The 24976-nt window shown below is 45.8% G+C and overlaps 1 protein-coding gene across 1 annotated transcript in view; it reads right to left on the reverse strand.

Moving 5' to 3' along the window:
* Positions 1-23591, reverse strand: part of TNR (tenascin R) — a 407762-nt gene extending 384171 nt beyond the window's left edge. The window contains exon 1 of the mRNA XM_058701985.1: positions 23147-23591. The gene's annotated coding sequence lies outside the window, so the exon portion shown is untranslated. The remainder of the gene's footprint in view (positions 1-23146) is intronic.
* Positions 23592-24976: the final 1385 nt, after the last annotated feature.

The following is a 24976-nucleotide window of genomic DNA, read 5'->3' on the forward strand; positions in this document are numbered from 1 at the left end:
AACGCTTTCATTCTATCCTGAATAACTCCAGTACCCCAAGGGGTCAGACAAACCCAGCCCCTTGTGAGAGTTGCTTAGCAGAGGTCCTTAGGCTCTGTCCACAGTGCTCCCACGGGAAGGTGCACAGGACAGCGGAGCCCACAACCCTGAGGTGGCATGGGGCAGCGGTTAGGGTCTTGCCTGCAAAGTTCACATTTGAGGTCTACAGCCGTCACTGCCAGCTGTGAGAATGTAGACAGATGACTTCACTTCCTTTAGTTTTTCCATCAAAATAAAGCAACCAACAAGAGGATCCCCTAAGCTAATACATGGAAAGCACTTAGAATAGTCCTGTGATGAGGTGAACATTCAAAACACATGTTCATTCATTTTACTGTTCTTGCCTGGCCCCGGCTGCTCACCTGGAATGACTACAGTCTCGAAGTAAAGCTGCCCAAGCCCCAGCATCTCTCGCTGGAAGAGCTGATGTGATGAATGGCCCCAGAAGCCCTGCTGGGAAGAGACCAGTTTCTCCTGTGTTTCCCTCTTGCCATCCCTCTCCTCCAGCCCCTCCCCATTATCAAAACCAGTGTTCAGACAAGGATATGGTTCTGCTTACTTGCCCTGTGGTGGGTCCCAATGCAGCTGAGTGTGTTTTCCTCCTAAGCCTTCCCATTTCCACGTGGTCATAGGGAAAAACCACTGCTGAAAAAGCCCCAGCCCGGACAGAAAGCAGGGCCTGCCTGGCAGGTGATTTCCCTGTAGTCTTTCCAGGATCACCCCACTAACTGACACGTTTCTGCCCCAAAAGGGGAATCAGACTAGTGTTCTTCTAAGAGGAAGAGAGGCCAGAGTTCTCTCTCTTCCCTACCATGAGAGCACACAGCAAGCCAGGAAGAGAGTCCTCGCTAGGAATTGAATCAGTTATCACCTTGATGTTGGACACCGAGCCTCCAAAAACTGTGAGAGCCAAATTCCTGTTGGTTAAGTCTCCTGGTCTTCGGTATTTTGTTATGGCAGCCTGAGCAGACTATCACGCCTCTGCATCCACCATTCATTCATCCTACCACCTCCTCCGGGACACTGTCCCAGCCTGGCAGTGTGCTCAGGGCTCAGACACTAACAAGGCGCTGACAAATAAGTAAAGGAAGTAGATGCATAAATAGATTGGTATGTTCATTAAGTATTTGAAAAGACATAATGCAATAAGGGGCCAAACAGAGCTATTTTGCAATAGGAACAGGATGCAATAGGTTTTAGTTTCAACAAAGCTTCCAGAGGTAGTGGGGTCTGGGCCCGGGGTACCTTGTAGGACAAAGTTTCCTGCCTGGAGCAGGACAGAGGACCATGTCTCAATCAGGGAGAAAGTAGATATCCTTCTTTTGCTCTCATTGCAGGTTCTAGAAGACTGTAGCTTTGACGCTGGTTTAAATGACATCACTAGCACTTTGAGGATCTTTCCTCAGCATCCAGGTCGATTCCCACATCTTCCGTGGAGACTTCCAGAGACCATGTGCCACACCAAGCAGGACTTGGCAATCGGCTAACTCAACCCTCTCATTTTACAGATTGAGGAAACCGGTTCAGCAAGGATACGTGACCTGGATTTCAAGCTGTCTTCTCGGTCGTAGCTGCCTTCACTGCACTTGCTTTATGCATCCCGGACGTGCAACAAGGCAGACTCCACCTCATCTCCCAGGGCTCAACTCAAATGTCACCTCAGCAGGGAGACCTTTCCTGACCACTCTGGCTAAAGCAGCCCCCCCGCATCTCCCAACATACCAGTTAGACTCTAACACACTGTCCTATTTCCTTGTTTTCATAGCACTTTTCAGTATGTAAAATAATCTTATTTGACTCTCTCTTTATTTCCTCTCTCCTTGAGTTAGAATGTAAGCTGCTTGAGGGCAGATTGGCACGTAGTGAGTGCTCAATAAACACTTGTGGACACACCGAGCTGTGATCGTAGCAGCTCATAGCCAGACACACCCTGGCTGTGTTTCCCGCCCACACCACCCCCCACCCCTGCCAGAGACTTTACACCAGATGGATGTGCCCACATGCCACCTGGCTGCCTCTCTTCTGACTCTCACTTGAAGCAACTTGACTGTAGTGCTGCTCCCAAAGATACCTTGGCTGCTGTCCATTCTGCTCTTGTATTCACTGGCTCCAACGTCCAGCTTCACCTTCCCCTCCAGGTCTCTTTTTTTTTATTTTTATTTTTTAATCTTTATTTTTGAGAAAGAGAAAGACAGAGACAAAGTATGAGTGGGGGAGGGGCAGAGAGAGAGGGAGATGCAGAATCTGAAGCAGGCTCCAGGCTCTGAGCTGTCAGCACAGAGCCTGATGCGGGGCTTGGACTCACGAACTGCAAGATCGTGACCTGAGCCGAAGTCAGAGGCTTAACCGACTGAGCCACCCAGGTGCCCCTTCCCCTCCAGGTCTCTTACAACAGCCGCATCCCACCTCAGCGCCAGCCCGAATCTGTCTTCTACACTGAGGAACAAGCCTCGTCTTTCCTCCTTAGCTCCCCACGTTCCTCCTACACACACCATCTGAGGGCAGACCTCTCTATCCCTCTCCAGCCCCACTCTCAGACCCACCAGCTGCCACTCCAGTCGGATGTGCCTTTCCCCTCTTATGCAATCACAGAATAACAGTGGACGTGGCATCAAGATTTATCTTTAAACTCAATTATGAGCACTGACCTGCTGCACCCACCATATGAACCTGGCTTCCAGAGGTAGGGCCACTCCTTTTATTCACTGGCCCCAGAACCATAGAGCCAGCCTCACTCCCACCACATGATCTTGGCTCACCTGCCAAGGGACTGGTTGATTCTCCTCCCCTGTCACTTCTGGTTTCAGTCCTCGTGCTGGGCTGCTCTCGCTCCCAGCCTCCCGGGCCTCTCCCTGGCCGTGAAGAGCTTCATTTTCTCAATGTGTGTTTCTTGGTCATTCCCTCCTCCTCTTTCCCTTTACCTGGTTTGAACTGTGAATAATTCATGTGTTTCCATGATCCTGCCACGTTTTATTTTTTCTCCCTCATGAATCAAATCCCTGAGACACAGTTTATTTTCTCAACATCTTCTGGTCTGGGATGCTGACAGGGGCAGCGTTTATTCCTGTAGGTCATGAGTGGAGGCCAACACTTCAGCCTGCTTATGAACTAGGGATCATTTTTCCTATTCTGCTCTTCTCGTGTATTTTAAGAGGTATGTTTTTGTATACTATCGCATGGTTGGATAGGTAGATAAACAAATTGATAGTTACATAAATAAATAGATGCACAAATAGACATAATTATTTCCCCATTGAGTTTGCCCAATCACCTTTCTTATTTATTTCAAGTTTCTGGGAGGAAAGTGGTGGGTGCTTTTTTGACTGTGGTCCTCATACACAGGGGATGCCTTACCCCAATTTGTAACCCCTCTTCTGAAGAATAATCCCCATAAGGACCCTCAAAATATCTCAGCTCTTATCTAGAGTCTATCAGGGTGTCATCTCCATTCACTTAGCCTCTAAATATGTACTGAGGGCTTCCTATGCACCAGGGACTGGGCAGGACCCTTGGAACACAACAGGAACAAAATAAATTCTATCCCTGATCTTTTGGAGTTTACCCTACTATCCCACACTACTGGGAAACCGGATACTAATTAAGCCTATGTGTGTACATATACATATACGTGTGTATGTGTACATGTGTAAAAATATGTATATTTTATACATATAATATACATCTATTTCTCAACTGATAAATTTGATGTTTATAAAAAATTAATATTTTATTTTTAATATTTTGGTTATATATTATATATATATATATTCCTAAGCTGATAAATTCTAAACCTGCTAAAAATAAGGAAATTGTGACCATAAAGTCAAGGAAGCAGTTGAAGCAGTTATCTCTGGTGGAGGGAAGGGTTTATGATCAGGAAGAGACACACAGGGTGTCCTTGTAGTTTTAGTGATGTTCTATTGCTCGACCTGGAGGGTGGTTACAGGGAACTTGAATAATTGTTACTGATTAAATTTTATGTTTAGGTTTTATGTACACTTCTGTGTATATGTTACATTTTACAACTTGAAAACTCTAAATGATAGAGAGAAACTTACAAGTTTCCACAAGAACACCTGGCCTGCTCTGGGGACCCAGAAATGGCTGCTGCCGGGAGGAAGGAGTATCTGAATTGAGATTTGCAGATGAAGATGAGCCAGGCCGTCAACAAAACTTGGCAACGGCTTTGCTGCATGTCTCCTCTAGAATGCATGTTTCATGAGCTCAGGGGTCTTTGTCACTGCGTGATATTCAGAAGCAAGGACAGTTCCCAGAACATTGATGTCTCTTACCTGAGCACTCTTCGATGCATTTGTTTCTGCATTCCAGATGCATCATGGACATGGAAGTGGAGTGAGGGAAGAAAGCATCTGAGGTGCCAAGTACATAAAAAATGCAATGAGGACAAAAAGCTTAGAGTGTTTAGAAGCCACCCTGAGGATCCCAGCACTTCTGTCATAGAATGGCCAAGGAAATGAAGCAGAAAATGGGTTATTTAAATGATAGTAAATATGATGAAAGAAAACATATAAAAAGTTACTAGTGCTATCGGGCATGCTAAAACACCAATCTTCAAAAATTACCCAGGAATAAATGTCCAAACCAATGCCAGCCAACTAATCTTTACTCAAACAGGATAATATGAGCTTTTAAAGCACAGAGGAAAATGTGAAATTATAACAAAGCCTGGCCATTTTTTAAAAATATTCTTATTTTTCCAAAATAATTTAGATGATAGCGCGATGTGAAATCCTTCAAAGCAATAGCTGTTTTTCAGTGAAGTAAATCTGATACACAAATAACCCTTGATTATAGGCAAATCAACAGAGAGGTGGAGGAAGGCAGGCCTGAGGAAATCGGCTTGAATGGGCCCCAATGTGGCATGTAAGAAGTGACAGCCAAGCAAAAATAAGGGCATGAAGAGGCCACAGATCTACACTACACTGAAATGAAGATCCTTTTCCCCACACAACTCAAAGATAACTCTAGAGGAAGGGACCAGGTCATGATAAGGGACCTGCTTAAAGAATGACAAAGGAACTCTAAAGATAGCTTGACCCTATTGTCTACTAACCAGTCCATATGGGGTCAAGAAATGGTGAATTTTTTTTTCCAGGGAGTCATATATTGCCCAGAAATTTTGGATCTATGAGATTTTTGGTAAAAATCCCAAATCTCTGCATAGTAACTTCCAATGAGTACAATTTTCACAACAGTATTTAGAGTTAGCCACGTGCACCTGGTTAAAATCACAACAGAGACTAAACCAAATCTATGTTTTTACTGAGGTGAAGGTCTCTACAACTCACAAGATGCGACAGTGATGAAGCATTCAGAGGGCAGCGATGACCCAGCACATCCTAATGGAAAGAAATCTGGCTGGTCCTGGCTTTACCACTAATTTGCTATGAGTCTTCTTTACTCTGGCCTCAGTCTTTTTGTTGATAAAATAAGAAAGTTGAATTAGAGGCTTTCTAAGATTTCTCTAAATTCTAGGTAACAGATATCGCAAAAGTCCTGAGGTGCTGAGTCTGGCATTTTTGATTAACCAGTATGAGTGGCACAGAGTAAATAGCAAAGGGAGATATAAAATGGAGATCAAAAAGGTAACTAAGATTTTGTTGATCACGGTAAAACATTTTAATTTTATTTTAAGTGTGAGGGAGATCAACGGAGGATTTTAAGACAGGGAGAAAAACCATCTGATTTAAATTTTCAATAGATCACTTTAGTTTTGGGTATAGATTGGCTCCAGGAGAAGAGTGGACACAGGAATACCAGCTGGAGGCTTTTCCAGTGGTCCAAGTAAGAACATTTGTAGTAAAGGAAGGATTTGAAAAATTCCTTAGAGATAGAGTCAACAGCACTTGCTGATGGATTGAAAATGGAGTGGTGAGTGAGGACACAGGGGAATGAATGATGACTTAAGAGTTTTGTCACTTGAGCTAGTAGCTAGGTGTAGTGCCTTTGGCTGAGAAAAGAGACACCAGAAGAGACATCAATGAATCAAGAATTCTCTTTGCACATATTAAGATAGAGGGCTTTATAAAGTATCAAAGTAGAGATACCAGGTAGACTTCTGGGTTCTATAAGCTGGGTTCCAAAAAAATGTCAGAGCTAAAGGCATGGATTTGGTTAGCCATTGGTGTACGAGTGGTATAACTCAAACCAATGAGTTACACCTGAGGTGAAAGCGGGGGCCGGAGAAGAGAGGCCCATGGCTGAATGCTACAGCTCTCCACATTTAGAGATTGAATACAGAAAGAGAAGCCAGCAAAGGCCCTTTGAAACAGAGGGAAAACCTAAGAAGTGCAAGTCCCCAAAGCCAAGGGAAGATCATGGTTTAAGGAAAGGAATAATTGCCCAATGATGCTGAGAGGTCAAGTACAAAGTAATAGACATGATGATGAGCTCTGACAACATAAGGTCACTGTGCCTTCCATCTCTCAGGAGTTGTGGGGGTGGAAGCCTGACTGGATGAAGAGAGAACAGAGGTGAGAATTGAGAGCAGCAAGGCTTTCGGTAAGTTTTGCTGTCAATGAGAGCTGAATAATAGAGCGGAAAGCGGAAGGAGAGTAGAATCAGGAGGAGCTTCATGTTTTTTAAGGTCGGAGATAACAGAGCACATTTACATGCTTATTGGAAGATGAGTGAGGGAGAAATTGGAGATTCAAGAAAGAGGCAGTGATAACGGCAGGAACAAAGTCTTCAGGAAGCATGAGGCGATGAGGTCCAGAACACAGAGGGGGCTGGCCTTTGCACAGAGCAGGGGCATTGCACCCAGGAATGAGGAGGGGAGACCGAGAGGATGGCCACAGTGACAGCAAAAGGTGTGGTCAGTGGCAGGAAGGTGAGGGAGTTCCTGGCTGCAAAATACCAGTAAGGTCATCATCTGGAAGAAACTAAAAAGGGAGTAGGCAGTCTTTGGAGAAAGGAGATGTAAACTTGTCATTTGGGACAGTGGAAAGTAAGCACACTAGGAAAGAGTCGTGGAACTGCCAGACTGTTTTCCATATTCCCTTGAGATCTACCATCATAACTGTGAAGCAACAACAGTCCACACAACTATTTTTCTCCAACATGTAAGCATGAACACTAGGTGAGTTTAACCAGTTTGGAGTTTTGTCGGGACACAAAGTCCAGAAACGTTTTTGCAAGAGGCTAAGGACAAAGACACAGGACCGCATCTAAGCCTGGTAACATGAGGCAATGGATAGTGAAAAAAAAGAGGCAGGGCCAGGGGCTTGGAGATGTCAATGCAATTCTGTAATTGCTGTGTCTGGAGCACGAGAGCAAAAGAAAGAGATGAGTGGCCGGAGTCAGGAAGCTTGAGAGCAGGACTGTGGAGAAAGTGTAGGTAACGGCACTGTCAAGGGCAAGGGCACGGTTGTGTAAGTGGGTGGGCATCTGACGCCGTCATCAAAGTTAGAGAGAGCCACTCCCTGCTCTCCTGACTTGTGTATCGCCTATCCTTACAAATGACCAGAGAGGTAGCTTCCTAACGGCATGATTGAAAGGACACTTCAGGAGTCCCATCGCCCAAAATATCCCTACAGAGGCATGTAGCTGGCTTCTGACATTCTGCTATTAAAGCTTCCTTAATTCCTTTCCTTCTGCTTTCCATAAGTGCCACCACCTAACCTATTAATTCATTATCAATCATTTATGCATAGGTGTGATTTAGTGGCTCAGAGCCTTTCAAGTAAGACAGCAGCTGGCTGCAATCAGATTTTAATAGGCTGTAGGGCATGGCTTTTAAGAAAGAATTTGAATAGGAGCTCTACAAAGGGAGAAGGGGGTTTGGATACAAGTGTCTGTGGAGTACCTACTATGCACTCAGCTCTGCTCCAAGAGTTTTGCCTATGTGGTATTTGAGATGCCATTGTCTCCTCCTATTTACGCAATAGGAGGGCTTAGAGAGAAATCTCTGTCATTTGCCCAAGCCCCACAGCTAATGAGTGTTGAGGCAGTGTCTGAAGTCAGAGCTGCAGAGTCCGGGAAGGGTGTTCGGACAGGAGGGAGAGGCATTTAAAAGAAGAAAGGCAAGGGCCCTGACATACATCTTGGCAATCCTCATAGCCCTAGTCTCCCAGCCCCCTTCCTAAGGACCTTGAACTGTGTATGGCTGTTGTTTCACTTCCCATATGAGGTTATTCCTTGATGAGTTTTTCCTCCCTTCTGGATTTTTTAAACAATAACTTACATTTTTATCAGGTGCTCAGCCACAGTATAAATAACCCCATTTGAATTGCTGACACACAAATCAATAGGGAAGCCCTTTCCCGGACTGGAGCCCCGGAATGGGAGCCTTCCAGCCACATCCTCTTTCCAGAAGAGAAGTAGTTGACGAAACAGAACAGACAATTTTCTTAAACAAGCCACAGCTAAAGGAAACAGAATGAGCATTCAAGGTTTCTGGTCTCAGGACTTTTCTTTCTTTCATTCTCTAGTCCTCATTCTCACTCAACAATCTCGCCTTCAGCCTCTGTATTAGCAACCGGAATGGTGTCATTTCTACGGGAGGAGGTGCAGAAAGCAGCATGGACGGCTGAGAGTCTGGCCTCATGTTTCTAAAATGAGAGCAGTACGGCATCCCCCAATTCTGTCAGCGATGAGGGGTCTAGCAGCCCCATCCACCCCCCCACCCAAGTCCCCACCATCACTCTCTGTCCTGGAGAGCTTGTAGGAAAGGATATGGTTATTAGAAAAGAACGTCACAATGGCAAATAAAATTTGGTTAGGCTGTGCCTTTAGATATCTGATGAAAGAGGCAACAAGCTTACATCCTCCAACATGGCTTAAAAGGTCAGACCTAGAGCACCTACGCAGCTGGCCGTTCTCCCCATGGATATCCTGACAGGAGCCCCAAATCCCAATCTCCTTCTTCAGTAGCATCTCCCACTGTGCCAGCACAACGATCCAATGATCCTGTGTTCCAGCTACATCCCACCTCTCAGCTACCTCCTGACATGCCCTTTCTCTGACCTCAGCCTTAGCATATGCTGTTCGTTCTCTGGTTAATGGGGTACCCCAAGCAATGCCTCCGCCCCATCCCCTCACCCTCATAATGACTAACAAGACACTATGTTCTGAGGTAGTTACCTGTCTTTGTGACTTCCCCTCCACCCTGACCAGGTTGAGATGTTCTCAGAGACAGGGAGCCACATCTCTTTCAATTCCAGCCATTAAGGAAATGCCTGTCTCAGAGTGGGTCTTTAGTAATGGCTTGCAGAAACAGAGAATACTGGATGAAAACCCATTCATTCATTCATTTAACCAACTTAGTAAACACAGTGTTCCAGGCTAGGAACCCAACTGTGAATAAGACAAAGTTCTTATTCTCACAGAGTATGCATTCTATTGGAAGGAGACAAACAGCAAGAAAATAATCAAGTATTATGCTGGCTGGTGATAAGCATGATAAATAGAAACAAAATGGTAGAGTGACAGGGAGAGCTATTTTCTTTCTTTATTTTTTAACCTCTCCCTAGTTTCCCTACCTCCCAGCCATTGGCAACCACTTTGCTACTCCCTGTTTCTATGAGTTCAACGTTTTTTGAGTTGGGTTTTTTTTTTTTTGGTTTTTTTTTTGTTTGTTTGTTTTTGTTTTTTTAGATTTCATAAATAAGTGATACTATGCACTATTTGTCTTTCCCTGTCTGGCTTATTTCACTTAGCATAATATCCTCCAGTTTCATCCATGTTGTCACAAATGACAGGATTTTCTTCTTCTTTAAGGCTGAATAATATTCCTGTGTGTGTGTGTGTGTGTGTGTGTGTGTGTGTGTGTGTGTATTTCTTCTTTATCCTTTCATCTATCAACAGATGCCTAGGTTGTTTCCATACCTTGGGTATTGTGAATAATGCTGCTGTGAACATGAGAGTGTGGATATCTCTTTGAGATACCGATTTAATTTCCTCTGGATATATACCTAGAAGTAGAATTGCTGGCTCATATGGTAATTCTATTTTTAATTCCTTAAGGAACCTCCATACTGTTTTCCATAATGGCTGCACCAAGTTACACTCCCACCAACAGTGCACAGGGCTCCCTTTTCTCCACTCCTCACCAGCATTCGCTGCCTCTTATCTTTCTGATGATAGCCATTATAACAGATGTGAGGTGATATCTCCTTGTAGTTTCGATTTGCATTTCCCTGATGATGAGTGATGTTGAGCATCTTTTATGTACGTGTTAGCCATCTGTATGTCTTCCTGAGAAAAAATGTCTGTTTAGGTCCTTGGCCCATTTTTAATTGGGTTATTTCTTTTTCTGCTATTGCGCTGTAGGAGTTCCCTGAGTATTTTGGATATTAACCCCGTACTGAATGCATGGTTTGCGATAATTTGATCCTATTCCATAGATTGCCACTTCATGTCGTTGATGGTTTCCTTTGCTCTGCAAAGCTTTTCAGTTTTTTGTAATCCCACTTGTTTGTTTTTGCTTTTGTTGCCTTTGCTTTTGGTGTCAAGGAGGGCTATTTTAGATACAATTATTAGTGCGGGCTTCTCTGTGGAGGTAACATTTAAGGCTACTTGCCTGGTGGACACAGGCTCTAAGTTCTTTTGCTGGTGGGAGCTGGTCCCCGCAGTGGCTGTCATGAGTGACTCAGGTTCCCAAGATGGCTGGCTGGCGGAGGCAGGAGAGCCAAGATGATCTGGTACACAGACAGGAAACTTGGCTGGCACAGCATTAAGCAATAATCTACCGAGGGAGTTATTCCAGAACACATTTGAGAACTGAAAGGACTTGAGAACCTGGTGCCAAAGCCTTTAAGGGATACCCCAAGCCCTGTCCAGTTCCCATGAGATGCCACAGAGCTCATGGAAGATGATTTTTGTCCTCTGGGCATCTGGGCAGAGGATCTTCTCGATCTTTGTGATTTCAATTACCAGCCCAATCACAGCACAACAGAGAGGGCTATAAAATGATTAAACCCAAAGTGTAAGATTCAGGATCTCAATTCTGTCATTTACCACCTGTGCTATATTGGGCAAGCCACTGAAACTCTGTAGTAATTTTCCCATCTGTAAAATGGGAGTAATGAATAAGAGTCATTGTATCGAACTTCACAAAGGGTTGTGCAGGCCAAATATATTAATATATCATAGTCCTATGAAAATTATGAAGCACAACTACAGTGTAAGAAATTATTGCTACTGGGGAGAGGTAATCAACATTTACTGAATACTTATAAAGTTTACTCTAGATGTTACCTTATTCAATTTTCACAAAAATTCCTAAGAGGTGTTATCTTCCTTACATTAGAGTCAAGGAAATAGAGGCTCAGAGAAATTAAGTGCCTTCTCTAAGGGGGCAGAGCTAGGCAGAGCCAGAGTCTAAGCTCAGGTCCACTATCTTCAGAACAGATACCCTTTTGGGGTGCCTGGGGGACTCAGTCAGTTAAGCATCCGACTCTTGATTTCAGCTCAGGTCATGATCTCAACAGTTTGTGAGATCGAGCCCCGTGTCCGCCTCTGTGCTGACAGAGCTGCCCCTCCCTACGCAAGCAATCTCTCTCTCTCCTCTCTCTCATAAACAAGTAAATAAACATTAAAAAAAAGAACTGATACCCACTGATACCCTTTCTCCCTCACTCTGTGTCTTCCTGCCTATGGATGGTTGGCCCAAGCTCGGGATAGAGTCTCGGCCCTGAATCACCTCACCCAAAGCTGGGATGTGCATTTGCCCCAAGTTCTGGCTCAGCCTCAATGCGAGACCTAAACGCCAGCCTCTAACCAAGCCCACATCGGGGTGCTCAGGCCTCCCCTGTCCCCAGTGCTTCTGTTCCAGAATGAACCTGCCTGTTGGCTCAGTCTGCCACAGGCTCCGGCACATTTCGGGTGTGGGGAGGCTCTTAAGCATCTCACAGCCCACCCACCCCTTGGGCCAACATTCTTCCACCATGCCCACCTCTGACTACAGAGCAGAGATCTAGCTGGGCGACACCGAGCTGCCCTATACCCCCGGCCAACACTACCTGCCTCCCCTGTAACCCTCGGTGGTCCTGGCCACCACTGGTGTTCAGTCTGCATCCCCACAGCTGAACAAGAAGGCTCGACAGGAACAGATCAGGCTTTGCTGCATTGGCCTGCCGTACTCCCTCCCAGCTGGACCAATCGTTCAAGAATCCATTACAGGAGTTTCATCCTGTACAGTGGCAGCACAGAGCTGAAAGGAGTAGCCCACAAGTGAATGGGTAGTTACAACTGTGGCCCAGATAATCCCCAAAGTGGAGAAACCACAAAGTGAATGAGGCTTTTGTGGATAGATGAGAATTGACACCACCTTCCCCACCTTGTGAGATTGGATGAAGGAAAATGCATTTAAGAAAACTCACTTGCCTTGAAGCTGGATTCTTTTCTCATCCTGAAGGAGTTAGATGAGGCTTTGTTGAAAAAACAGAATGACTCCCCAAAGGAGGGGGAGTAGACGAAGTGACAACACCAAGCCCCCGAGAGAAATAGTGACTGCTTTGGTCTTATTTTTAAACCAACCTTTGTGATTCAGACCAAGCTTGTGAGGACTATGATTCTCCAGTTTTTCGCATCTGTCTCTGGCAGCGGGGAACCCCGGGCGGTGTCTGAGTGACGCCCAGCACAGCATGGTAATTAAGTGCACAGAGCTCTTGGGTTCAAATCCTGGCTCGGCCATTTATTGCAGGTCTCCGGGCAAATTAAACAATCTCTCAATGCCTTAGTTTTTCCATCTGTAAAAGGGGGATAATAATAGTACCTCACTCAAAAAGTGACTGTCCAGATTTAGAAAGTTCCTACGTGTGAAGGACTTAAATCTTTGCCCTGCGGTCGTTTTTATCGTGTAGGTGTTAGCAACTATTAGGCTACTGAAAAATCGACAGGGAGCATTTTTTGGATCCCGCTTGTGATTTATGAACCCAGGAGATCCTGGAAGCAGATCTTGGGTAACCGCTCCCCGCAATTCCTACCTCATCACTTGCAAAGTCTGCTCAAGCCAACTGCTGAGTATAACTCTGGGGTAAGACATAAACGTTCAGAAATGAAAAGGCTCTTTCCCTTCCTAGCAGCCTTTCGCCATGGGCAAATAATCCCGTTAGCAACATTTGACCTTAAGAACTTAAAAGGAAAAGGGCAAACATTTCAAGGAGCAGGAGTGGGGTCTCCTCCCAGGTTTTCTCCCCTCCGCCCGTGGCAGAGCTGGGACGTCAGGTGGGATCCCTGGCCTGTCAAATGTGGTCTCCACGGGGCCCAGAGAGAAAGAGAGAGAGAGAGAGAGAGAGAGAGAGAGAGCACTCCGTTACTGTTCACTGTCTCCTGGGCTCCAGCCACAGAGAAGTGCTGCAGGAGGCTGGGAGGGGACCCCGGTGGAGTCAGAGGGAGGAGGCTGCCAGGGAAGTCATGCAAGGCCCTCTCTGGTGACTTGACTTTTTTTTCCCTCTCAGTCTCCAAGGATGGCTGCCTGAGCCTTTCATTCTCACGAAATTAAGCTGATAAAACACAACTGAAAAGGGGGCGGGGGTGGGGAGGAGCGTATGGCATCCTCTTACTCTGCATTTTAATAACCCTTGCACGGCCTCAGACCTTTTTTAATAAGAGATTGACAGATATCGGTCTCCTCCCCACCCCCACTCAACACATATCAGGGTCCGGATCAACGGCACCCTTTCATCTCCTCCAGAATATTCCATTTGGTCCCTCCCTTGGATGGAGGGTGACCCAGGAATGAAACCCATGCTGTTGGCATGATTTGCTGACCTCGTGAGGGTCAAGTGTGGAAAGGCACCCCTAGGAACCCAAAGATACTCCCTGGGGAGCTATACTCCACGTGGGCAGCATGTCTGTCTCTGAGCTTTCCAGGAAGCTAGTCATAGGAACACAGACAGGCCCCACTCCAGGGGCGATGTATTCGGTCAGTCAACCTGCCCCTGAGCAGCTGCCTCGGGCACTCGGGCCCAGGGGCCTGTGCAAGACTGAGGAGAGCTGGTAACGAGATGAAAAGAGGGAAGCGTTCAAGTCACTGCCCGTCTTCCCACTGCCATAGACACTCCATCAAGAGAGAACCGTATGGGCTGAAGCCCCTCGATGTGCTAAGGGCCATTAGGAGCCTTCATGTAGAAAATGACATCTCATTTAACCCACACAGAAATTCTCAGAGGTAGGAACCTTTGTCCCATTTCATGGATGAGGAAAGTAAGGCTCAGAGAAGTCAAGTGACTTCCCCAAGGCCACACAGCCAGATTCAAATGCTTGTTTGTCAGGGTTTCACTGAACATTTCTGCCAGCCCAGAGTGGGCAGTGATGCGATGCATGCAAGGCGGGCATGGAGCGGAGGGGGGGGCAACGACACGCCAGGTGGGGGGCAGGGCAGCACCGGCTTTGCAGTCTCATCGCTGTATCCCACCTGGAGCTCCGAGGAGCAGAAACCTGGCAGTTTCCGAGGTGGATGAAAAGCCAACCTTCCTCAAATTGTTTTATTTAAAAGCCAGACTCCTGACTGTTTGAAGCCGCTTGATTTTGGCAGTGCTTTTTCCTTTTCTTCTTTTTTTCTCGCTGCTTTTACACAGCCCTCAGAGATAAGGGAAGGCGCAGTTGCTGGGGGCCTCGCTGGCGGGTGCCAGAGGACCTGCCTCTCCCGCCCCGCAGGAGGCCCACACGGGGGCGAGAGGGTGCGCGCACCGCGCTGTCCTCAGCGGGAGAGAGGCAGCGGGCCCCGAACTGCTCTGCACCTGAAGTATAGATACAGATGAAGTCTTTTGCTTTTATAGTGAGTTTCACCGGCATTAAACTTCATTTATATCTCTATAAATATATACGGCTTTGAACGGGAGGCTTTATGGCTAGGTTTATAAGTTCTAGCTCCCTGTGGCACAGGCTAGGTCACCGTGAGGAGACAACCCCTTTATGGACAGCATGGCCTCTGCCCTTTGCGACATGACCACTTGCAGGGTCCTCATCTAGTATTCGGGGCCCTGCCCCTTCTGCCTGCAGGCGCTCTGCTCTGGGGCCGCCCTCTCCCCATCTGCACGTACCCACCGCCCCCCACCCCCGCCACAGCTGGCCAGGTGGAGGGGCGTGGGGCTGTGGGCCCATTTCCTCTCCGCACCTGTCCTTTTGGTCCGGACTCCACTGCTGACCTGAGTGTAGGCTGGACAGGCTGGCAAAGCCCCATTTATTAAGGTATGTGTTTTACAGAAATCCATTTAGATAAACAGACCGTCCACGCAGGTGCAGGCGCTCGGTGGCTACGGGGTTTACGATACTTCACGTGGCAGGCAGCGGCTTCTCTCCTGATACACTCACGGAGATAAATTCAAGGTAATCTATATAAACGCAAGCCTTTGAAATTGCACACCGTCAAAAAATTCAAACAATTACTCTACCCCAGCCAGGAGGTGGCTGTTGGATGTTCTTCTTATGTAAAACAGAATTATAAGAGAAGGGAAAATGTTTCATAAATAAAACTCAGAATGGCAGAAGAATCCGGAGGGAGGGAAAGGCAAGAGAAAAGGAATCCAAATGTTCGTGGTCCCCAGCAGAGTGAGGAACGGGGCTCAAAAATCCAGTGTCTCCTTAAGGCTCAAATTAATTTAATCCAGGACAACTTCCAGGTAATTAATTGGCGAAAGGCATCTTTCAGATATTTATAAATATCAGCCTGCCAAGCTGGTGGTGCTAAAGAAGAAAAAATGGCCAACATGTGCTCTTAAAATCAAGGTGATAAAAACAAGGGCCAGCCCAGACCATTAGCACTTGAGGAGAATGTAAAATCCAGGTCAGCCCCGATCATTGTTAGCTTGTTGAAACACAGGTACCCCAGGCTGCACCCAGGCCCCAGACCTCAGGAATTAGCAAGTGGTTCAATCATTCATGCTCTGTGCCAGGTGCTGTCCTGGGCACCATACGTCTGTCCCATTTACTTTTCATAAGAACTCCTTAAAGATGAGATGATGATTTCTATAGGCTTTTTTTAGGGTGGGAGGATGGAAGAGAGGCTTTTGATGAGGAACCTCAGATTAAGACAGGTTAAGTGATGGCCCAAGAGCACAAGGTCAGACGTGGTGGAGCACGAATTTGAAGCCAAGTTTCCTGGTAATAATGCTCAGGACTTGCTTCTCGCAGAACATGTGGCCCAGGTGGAGGGGGAGGGTGTGGCAGGGGGGCGGGATATGGCTAAATTAGAAGCTGCAGACAACAGGGGAAGAACTTGGGCTCCATTTCAAAAAGATTGGGTTCAAAACCAGTCCTGCCACCGTCCAGCTGTGTGTCCTCAGGCAAGCTCTTTAGCCTCTCTGAAGTTAGATTTGTTGCCCTCATCTGTGTGCTCTGTCCGCTATTTCAAGTCAAGTTGTGCAATGACCAGGGTCTCCCTTTCTCCCTGGCTGGAGGAGGTTTGCTTTGCCCACCTTCCCCCTGGGTTATTGTGAGGATTAGATGAGAGAAGGTATGTATGGCATCTGGCACAGAGCCCTTCACACAGTGACCCCCATTTCTTCCCATTGTTGTGAGAATCAAGTGAGCTACTGTATTGCACAGCCTGGTAGAGTGCCTGGACCACTGTGAACACCCCATAAATAGTAATTATTATTATTATTATTATTATTATTATTATTATTATTATTAAACTAGGGAAACGAGCATGGGAACTCCTGTATTTAGGTTGAGCTGAACCAACAGCAAGTGAGAAAGGGTTTTATTGAGTTTTGCTATGTGCCTGGTCCTGTGCTGGGCTCTCCCAGCCCTCAGAGAATCAGTAGTCTAGGTGGAGAGGCACCTAGATTTTTACATATAAACATTAGCAATAGGTGGAGAAGCATATGGGAATAGCCCTGTTCTTAACTCATTAAAACTACACTGTATATAAAAAAAAAGATTAGCAATAATGCAAGATGCTTAAGAGGAATCACAATGGAGACATCATTAATTGCCAAATGAATGACAGAAGCAACACAGGAAAGTGGTTAAGGCACAGGCTTTGAACCAGCTCTATCACTTCCTAGCTGTAAAAAGTTGAACAAGTCACCATGCCTCAGTTTCCTCATCTGTAAAATGGGGATAATAGTATACGTCACAGTGTTTTAGCCACTAAATGACACGAAGCATTTGAAGTGTTTATTATTAGTAATAACAGCAAACATTTATTAAGGGTTTTCTCTGTGCCGTGCACTTGGTTGAAGCTCATAGGAAACACTCACTCAATGTTGGCTGGTGTTGTCATTAAGCAATAGAAAGATCCAAGCTGCCAGGGCCCAGAAATGCAAATTTTTAGGTGAAGTAAAATCAAAGACTAAATTCTAGCCCAAAGATGTTGCTAAGCCATTGCGAAACATTAGCCATTCTGGGTTGATACTGTCCTGGGATCAATGGTCTAGGCTTTTCCTTCTTTGTCTCTCTCATACCATACAGTATGATAAAGACATATCCAAATTGGAAGAACCATGAGTTCCTCATGAGTCCTGGTAATAACCTTTTACTGAGTCATAGCTAAAGCATAAGATGTTATTATAAGAGGCAAGTGGAGGTGAGCTTGGCAGTGCCCTGCTCTGAGGGCAGAGGTCCCCTAGAAGATCAGAGCTAAGATCCTTGAGGAAACTGCAATGAGTCTGTTGGCCCATTTGTCGCTGACCCCAGAACTCCTTATCTCATTTTGGAGTCTCACCTTGTAATGCATAAGCTGGGGAGAACCCAGAAATGTGTCCACCAAGGGTGAGGGATATGTCTCTCACTGTCTCCCGGTATCTTTCTGGGGTAAGATTGGGGCCTTCCGGAGGGGGTATAAAGGAGAGTTTAGGATGCCAGTCTACTTGAACTGCTTCTGTTGTACACTTAACAATGAGGGCCGGAGTACAGGAACCAGACCCAAATGAAAAGGGCGGGGTGAGGGGGGAGTGCACCAACCCCCCCCCAATCCTCCTTGATTTGCCTCAAAGAAGCCATCTGCGTGGTCCTCATAAGGGAAGAATTTCAACCCCCGTGGGAGTTACAACCGGACAGTCTCCCTTTCTCATTTGGTTGGAGAGTAAAGCAGGGGCAACTGGCCAGACTTAAAGAAGCATAAAAGGAAGCAACCCAATGTCCATCGATGGCTGAATGGATAAACAAAATGCGGTACATACACACAATGGAATATGATTCAGCTTTAAAAAGGAATGGAGCCTGACACAAGTTACAACATGAATGGACGCTGAAAACATTATGCTAAGTGTTATAAGCCGGTTACGTAAGGACAAATATGGTATAATTCCACTCATAGGAGGTGCCAAAAGTAGTCCAATTAATGAGGACAGAAAGTCGAGTGGTGGCTGCCAGGGGCTGGGGGTGAGGGGGGTGAAGAGTTATTGTATAATGGGTATAGAGTTTCAGTTTGGGAAGATGGAAACATTCCGGAGATGAACAGTGGTGACGGTTGTGCAATAATGTAAATGCACTTGATGCCACTGAAGTGTACATTCAGAAATGGCTAAAATGGTAAGTTTTATGTCATGTATACTTTATCACAAGGAACAAAAAAGGGAAAGAGAAGAGGGTAAGGCTCTTTAAACTCCCTTTGCCAACTGACATACTGGGTACTTGCTGTGTTCTAAATAGATCAATACAGGTCTAGTCCAAAGTCATATTTCAAGGTAAAGATGTAGTGATTCTTATATACAGTTGGAAATAGCTTTAAAAACCTATTCCAATTTCCCCTTCCCACTGAACTTGCTCTTATGATGAAATTCCATTGAGGCAGGGAATCTCATCTGATCTTTTTTTAACACAGCCTATAGTTAACCAGGCAAAGGTGCGTCTTTACACTTCTCCCAAATCGTCTACTGGAATTGGCTTTGTGGAAATTATTCGGATTCTGAATTTCTGCATGAACTTCTACCTACACGTTAAGAAATCCTCACTGTGACTCTTCTAACTTGCCATGGCCCAGCGGGTTAGCAACCTACACTTACTTCGCCCTGAGGGATCCTGGCTGGGACAGCCAACTTGGGAAGGACCCTTGCCATAAATGAGCCAGCTAGGTGTATTCTCTGAGGTAGGCAATCCCAGAAAGCAGCAGACCTTGGAAAGAAGGTGCTCAGTTAAGTCTCTCAGTGAAGGAGGGCAGAGTCTATATTTGCCCACTGTGCATGCAAACTGCTTTACCACCTACTTAGACAAATTTTGAGGCCCACTGGAGACTCTGATTTACTGGTTGATCTGCCAGAAACTCTGATCTGTTAGTTGAGGACCTCATACTCAAAATGTGCACAAAATGCCTCATCTCTGTCCAACATTCCCTGAACATAGAGCTTCTACAGATACAGAGTAGGAGAAAACTAGACAGGCAAGGTGTCAAGACTAATTACATAGGGTGTGTGTGTGTGTGTGTGTGTGTGTGTGTATTTTTTCCCCACCAAAGTCATCAAAATCTTATAACTTCATTGCTTCTTCATGGCAAAAATAGACGAGAGTCTCTTCATCCTGGCCTATAACCACGGATGGAAGTAGGATGGACATCCCTGGATGAAGCTAGGAGGGTATCGTGGTACATGAGTCACCCCAGTATCTTCTGGTTCTAAAGCCACTCTTAAATAAGGAGAAATAGCAACCTTCTCAGCCAAGACCTTTGTGGATGGAGCTGTATTTCATGGCGTAAGCACTATGACAGTGAATTTCTCTCCATTTCCCTAGTGAGCTCGCTCACACAGGTACTCTTTCCTCACCTCACCCCCATCCCCTGGGGGTGCCAAATGGGATGACTCATGACCAGCCACCTGAATGCTAAATTCCAAGTTTTTAATAGAGATTTCAATATCATCTCCATGCACTGTACCATCAAATAAGTGAGGTCAGCTCTGAGGGAGGGACCTGCAGAGGATTCCAGGGTTCCTATTTGGACTTGATTGTGGCTTGCACACACACACACACACACACACACACACTCACACACACACTCACACACTGGAAATGACCACTTGACTTCCTAAAACCACAACTATAAACTTGGATGAAGAATGCACCCCTCTCCCCACTCTCTCAGCCACCTACCCAGTAACAACAGACTCAAACCTCTGAAATGTTCTTGTAAAACTCTACTATAATCCACATGACACATCTATTAAATATCACATTAAGCAATGTATTTCCACAGCAAAAAGTAGCAGTGAAAGTCATGGTGAAAGAAGTCAGAAAGTGATGGGGCTGGGGGATGGAAAGATTGATCAGAAAGAAGCACAAGAGAAAGCTTGCATATCTTGTTTGGGGTAGTGGCTAAATGGATGTATTCAATTGTCAAAACTAATATGAATACTTAAGATCAGCACATCTTATTATATGCAAGCTATACCTGAACTAAAAAAATACGTATCAGTGGCACTCTCCAGGTAAAAGATAGCAACATACAGTTGTGGAAAATAGGGCAGGATGCCAACCTTTTCTTTCCCTTCACCTTTCTTGATATCTTCTATCTCCCCCAGATCTCAGGGGCAAACCAGCAGAGTCTCCCCTGCTCCACGAATGAGGGCTGAATATGAGAATGCAGCAGCTTTTTCCCCCAAATGCTGGCCAGATGTGAGGGCTGCGGCTGCCAGGGGAGCAGAGGTTTTGTATGTGCGGTGGACTTGTGTCCAGTCACCTACTCTCTTAGAGTTTCTAGAGTGCTCAGAACCCATCCCTCTCCTGTTCTCTAGTCATCCTCCCCACATTGCGAGCCACAGAGGACTCAGTGTAGCTGCTCCCAGAGAAGGCTGAGGGAAAATGATCAGACATCTGAAACCAAAACATCCATGACAATGTGCCCTGGAAGGGTCCCTTTAACTGGGATTTCTGGGGCAACGTGAGTGTGGCAATCAGTTGCATGACCTCAGTCCAGCCTAGGGGCCACCAGCCTGGAATTCTCTTTCTACAGTAAGTACAGGGAGCTCTTCACCTGGCTCCTGGCCATCTTCTTGGCTGAGAACCTAAGTACAGAAACACCTTGGGACTCCTGGCTGATTCTCATTCTTCACCAGGGAGAAGCCACTGCTCCACACGGAGTTCACTAAAAGGTCTCAGCTGCAAATCTGTCCACTGGAGAGCAATACATCCCTGCTCTCCCTCACATGAGCATTTCTGCATTTCTCAGGTGATGAAATACTAGGAGACCAGAATTTCTAGTTCCGCTTTTGCTACCCTCTAGCCTAGCACTTTAACTGCCTATGTTTCCCCATTTATTAAATGGGCCCAGTAATGACACTGAGCACTTCTTTCAGAGAGAATTTAAGGGCATTAATGACATAATGACCACTAAGTATGGTGACTTCAGTAATAAATGGTGGCTTTGGATAGGGTCCACTGCAAGGGCATGAATTTCTTTTAAACCTTCAGAGATATGTCATGTAGAAATCTATCCACTTTCTTGTTCAAACTGGAAGATTTCAAGGTTGGCAGGAGTTGGGAGAGTTGAAATATCAATGAGTCAGTGTTGGTTTCTGATGCTTTGCTTTATCTATTTCAATCTCTTTTCCCTACCATTAAAACCTCTGACTTCACTATTTTTCTCACTGCCTTCCACTTCCTACCAATCTAGGGATATTCTGGGGTTTCTGGATTCAATGGCAAGCATAGTAAAAAACAAAACAAAACAAAACAAAAAAAACAGTGGTGCCATTTTACTCGGGACTATGTCTCTCGCCCAGAAGATTCACCAGCCAGAGGCAGAGAGTATTTTCTTTGGTTTGGAGGAGGGGCCCAGAATGCTGAATTAAAAGCAAAACACAGAGTCACCACCCTAGAGTTCACTGGGTGTTGGGAGGAGTGAAACCACCCCCCACTGACTCTCTCATCTTGAAGAAAGTGACCAAAAGGTTAGATAATTAAAGGACAGTTCAAGACAAGGTTTGCTCTTACTAGAGCCACATCTCTTTAAAATTCCCCTCGGGATGCTGGTTTCATGGAGACATAGATGGCTGAAAGAACTCCCCAACACCACTTGTTGGATGGCCCCACCCAAGCAGCTGTGGGTAAGACTGAAGGTAAGCGGATGCAGGCAGATAGTGTCACCAAGGCAAAACCAAGGCAGATGCAGAGGGACTTGATTGAACATATTTCTGAGGGACAGGAAGTGGAAGAGACAGAGCAGTACCTTCCCCCCAAAACAGTAGCAGTGAAGTTAAAGTAATGATGAGCCCGTTTGTGGAACCTCTCAGTACTGGAGGACATAGCACTACTTCAAGCCTATTTACATCAGGACAGGTCTACCTTCACTTCTGCTTCCCCAGACATAAGGAGACAAACCTTTCTCCTGAGCAATCTTTCACTGGCAGAAAACAGGACAGAACAGACTTTGTCCTCTTTCCAACCACACATAGTCAAAGATGACCAAAAAAAAAAAAAAAAAAAAAAGTGAAGAGTACATCCTGCCTCCTTGTAAGTGTAGTATAATCCACACTGGCCAACCTCTGTAAAGCTCAAGACACTGACACTTGCCTACCACCACGAAGTCAGGGGGATCCCAGCCCCCAAAACCACCCCAACCTGATGCTCACCTGTTGCACCTGCCCACTTGCCATGGATTCACACCAGGAGAGAAAGTAAAAGGTCAGAGTGGGCTCTCTCCACAGCAACAGCCCGGAGATCCTAGGGAAACTGACATTTAAAATGCCACCTCTTCCAAGCTCTCACAGAGGAGCATAACTTTTAACTCTACCCCCGCTCTTAACCCCCTCAGGCTTCCTTTGCAACACTTTCCCTCTGTGGTTTGTCTGGAAAGAGTTAAAGAAGGTGCATGGCTAATTCCCCAAACCCTCCCTCTTATCTACATAGAAAAAGAGCAGCCCTACACGGAGACGCGCAGAAACCCACTGGCAATTTAGCTCAGACCTCACCTATCTTATGCAACAGCACACACACACACACACACACACACACACACACACGCACACACACACACCCGAAGGCCAGAGTCCACATCCCCCTTTAATTCAGTAGACACAGTTTTGTGCCTTTCTTTTCCCTACGCAGAACCCGGCTCGACTGGCAGCAGAGAGATAGATGTAACCTTAGTGCCAAGCTCCTTGCAGGAACACAGAGACACACAGGAACCAAAATGCATCTCATAGCTCTCCGTGGTGCTGAAATCACGCTAGCAAGGAAATCGAAGGAGCAAGTGAGCTGGACTTACCCGGCTGAGGGTGGGCGGCAGGGGAGCGAGAGGAGCTTCCTGCGAAGAGAATTCTTGTCTGTGCGAGCTGGAACCAGCTGATGCGCTCACCTAGAGAACCCACCTCTCTCCCTTTTCTTCCCTTCCTCCTTTTCTGGGAGGAAGAGAGGAGGCTCCAAGAAAGAAATGAAACCCAGGCTGACAGGGCTAGAGTGGAGAGAGAAAGAGGAGGCAACAAAAATAAGATTAAAAAGTCAGGTGGCTTTACTCCACTGGTGGTAATTCCTTGGGTCAGGGGGGACCCCTCTTCTCTCGCTCTCTGTGTCTGTGCCTTTCTTGGTCTCTGCGTGTTGAGCCAACAGCCTTAGCACAGTAGGTTCCTGCCTCTGACGTGAGAGACAAGGAAGCCTGGGACTGCTTTGCTGTCTCTCTCTCACGCGCTCTCTCTTTTCCCCTCTTGCTGAAATTTCAGCAGCATGATATATTTTTTTTAAGCCTTCGTTTTTTCCATCCCCCTACAAGCAGCCCCCTAGTGGACAGAAAAGAAAAACATCTTGAGTCCTTTTGAACAGTCCAGATTCAGAAACAGGAGCAATCTCGTACTCACAAACTGTTGGGAGCTGCTTCTGCACAGATAGGGTCCTGTATAGCCAGAGACTTCCTTCTGGCCAACCCAGACAGGAAGAGAGAGGGAGGCAGAAGAAGAGGGAGAAGACAGAAGCTTTTGCAGATTCTTTGTCCACAATTGCAGAAGTAAAGGGTGGAATGGGGTGGGGGAAAGTGGTTGGGGAGAGAATGTTTTGAAAGATGAGTTGGGGGGCAGGGGTTCTCAAATGCTTTAAGGTCTAACTCAGCAGAAAGTCACCCTTTGAAGAGTCAGAGTCTGCAGCCAGGCGAGCTGTGTCTATACTTAGGACAACCCAGAATTTGACAGCTTAAAGAGGCAGGGAATATAGGCAACCAAGCAGAAGGTATCTAGTCACCACCTCATCTAATACCCTCATATGGCTTTTTTGAAAGCTGGTGAAAGAAATATATGGGAAGTTGCAGCCTGAGAGCATTTCAGAGATGGAGAGAGAAGTGACCTCTTTGAGCATCCATGGAGAACTGCAGCAGAGAAGAGCCATCAAGGGGTCACTTCTCACAGGCTCCTAAGGGATGTCTTATACTCTTTTTTAAGCGTATAGTCTCACGACCTCCTGGAAAGAGTCCTGGTACTTACATCTACAAAGTTGAGCTCTGGTTTCAGACTGCCACTCGCTTACTGGGCATTTTGCTTCTTATGGCTCAATTTCACTGTTTGTAAAATGTGGGTAATGCTGCCCCCTCCCTACTGAATAGAAATGCTGAGGGACTGGAATGGTATAGAGACATAGAACTGTAGAATTGGCAGGGAATTTAAAGATAATCATAGCAAAAACACTTTACTTATGTTTATTCCTAGCAAATAATAATAGCTAGCATTTACAGAATATTTCACAGGTACTGTTACAAGCCCTCACATGCATTAGCTCATTTAATATATATAATTAGCATGCAGATGCTACTATTGCCGTTTTATAGACCAGAAAACTGAGGCACAGAGGAAAATAATGATTTGCCCAAGATCACACAGTGAATAACAGAGGTGGGGCTAAAATGCAGACCATCTGACCCTGGAGCTTATGTTATTAACCTCTATCTACAATAAATGTACACTTCGGAAGTGACAGCATCTGAAATTAATAGAAGAAAGGAGCACAGCTACCATTATTTTTGTTTATGATGAAGTGTCTAGATTGGTGTAATAAATTTATATGCGGCTGAGTTTTTAAAATAAATTATTTACAACTACGGGTGCCAAACAAACTG

This window comes from Neofelis nebulosa, chromosome 15 (assembly GCF_028018385.1).
Source record: "Neofelis nebulosa isolate mNeoNeb1 chromosome 15, mNeoNeb1.pri, whole genome shotgun sequence".
Classification (NCBI taxonomy): Eukaryota; Metazoa; Chordata; class Mammalia; order Carnivora; family Felidae; genus Neofelis; species Neofelis nebulosa.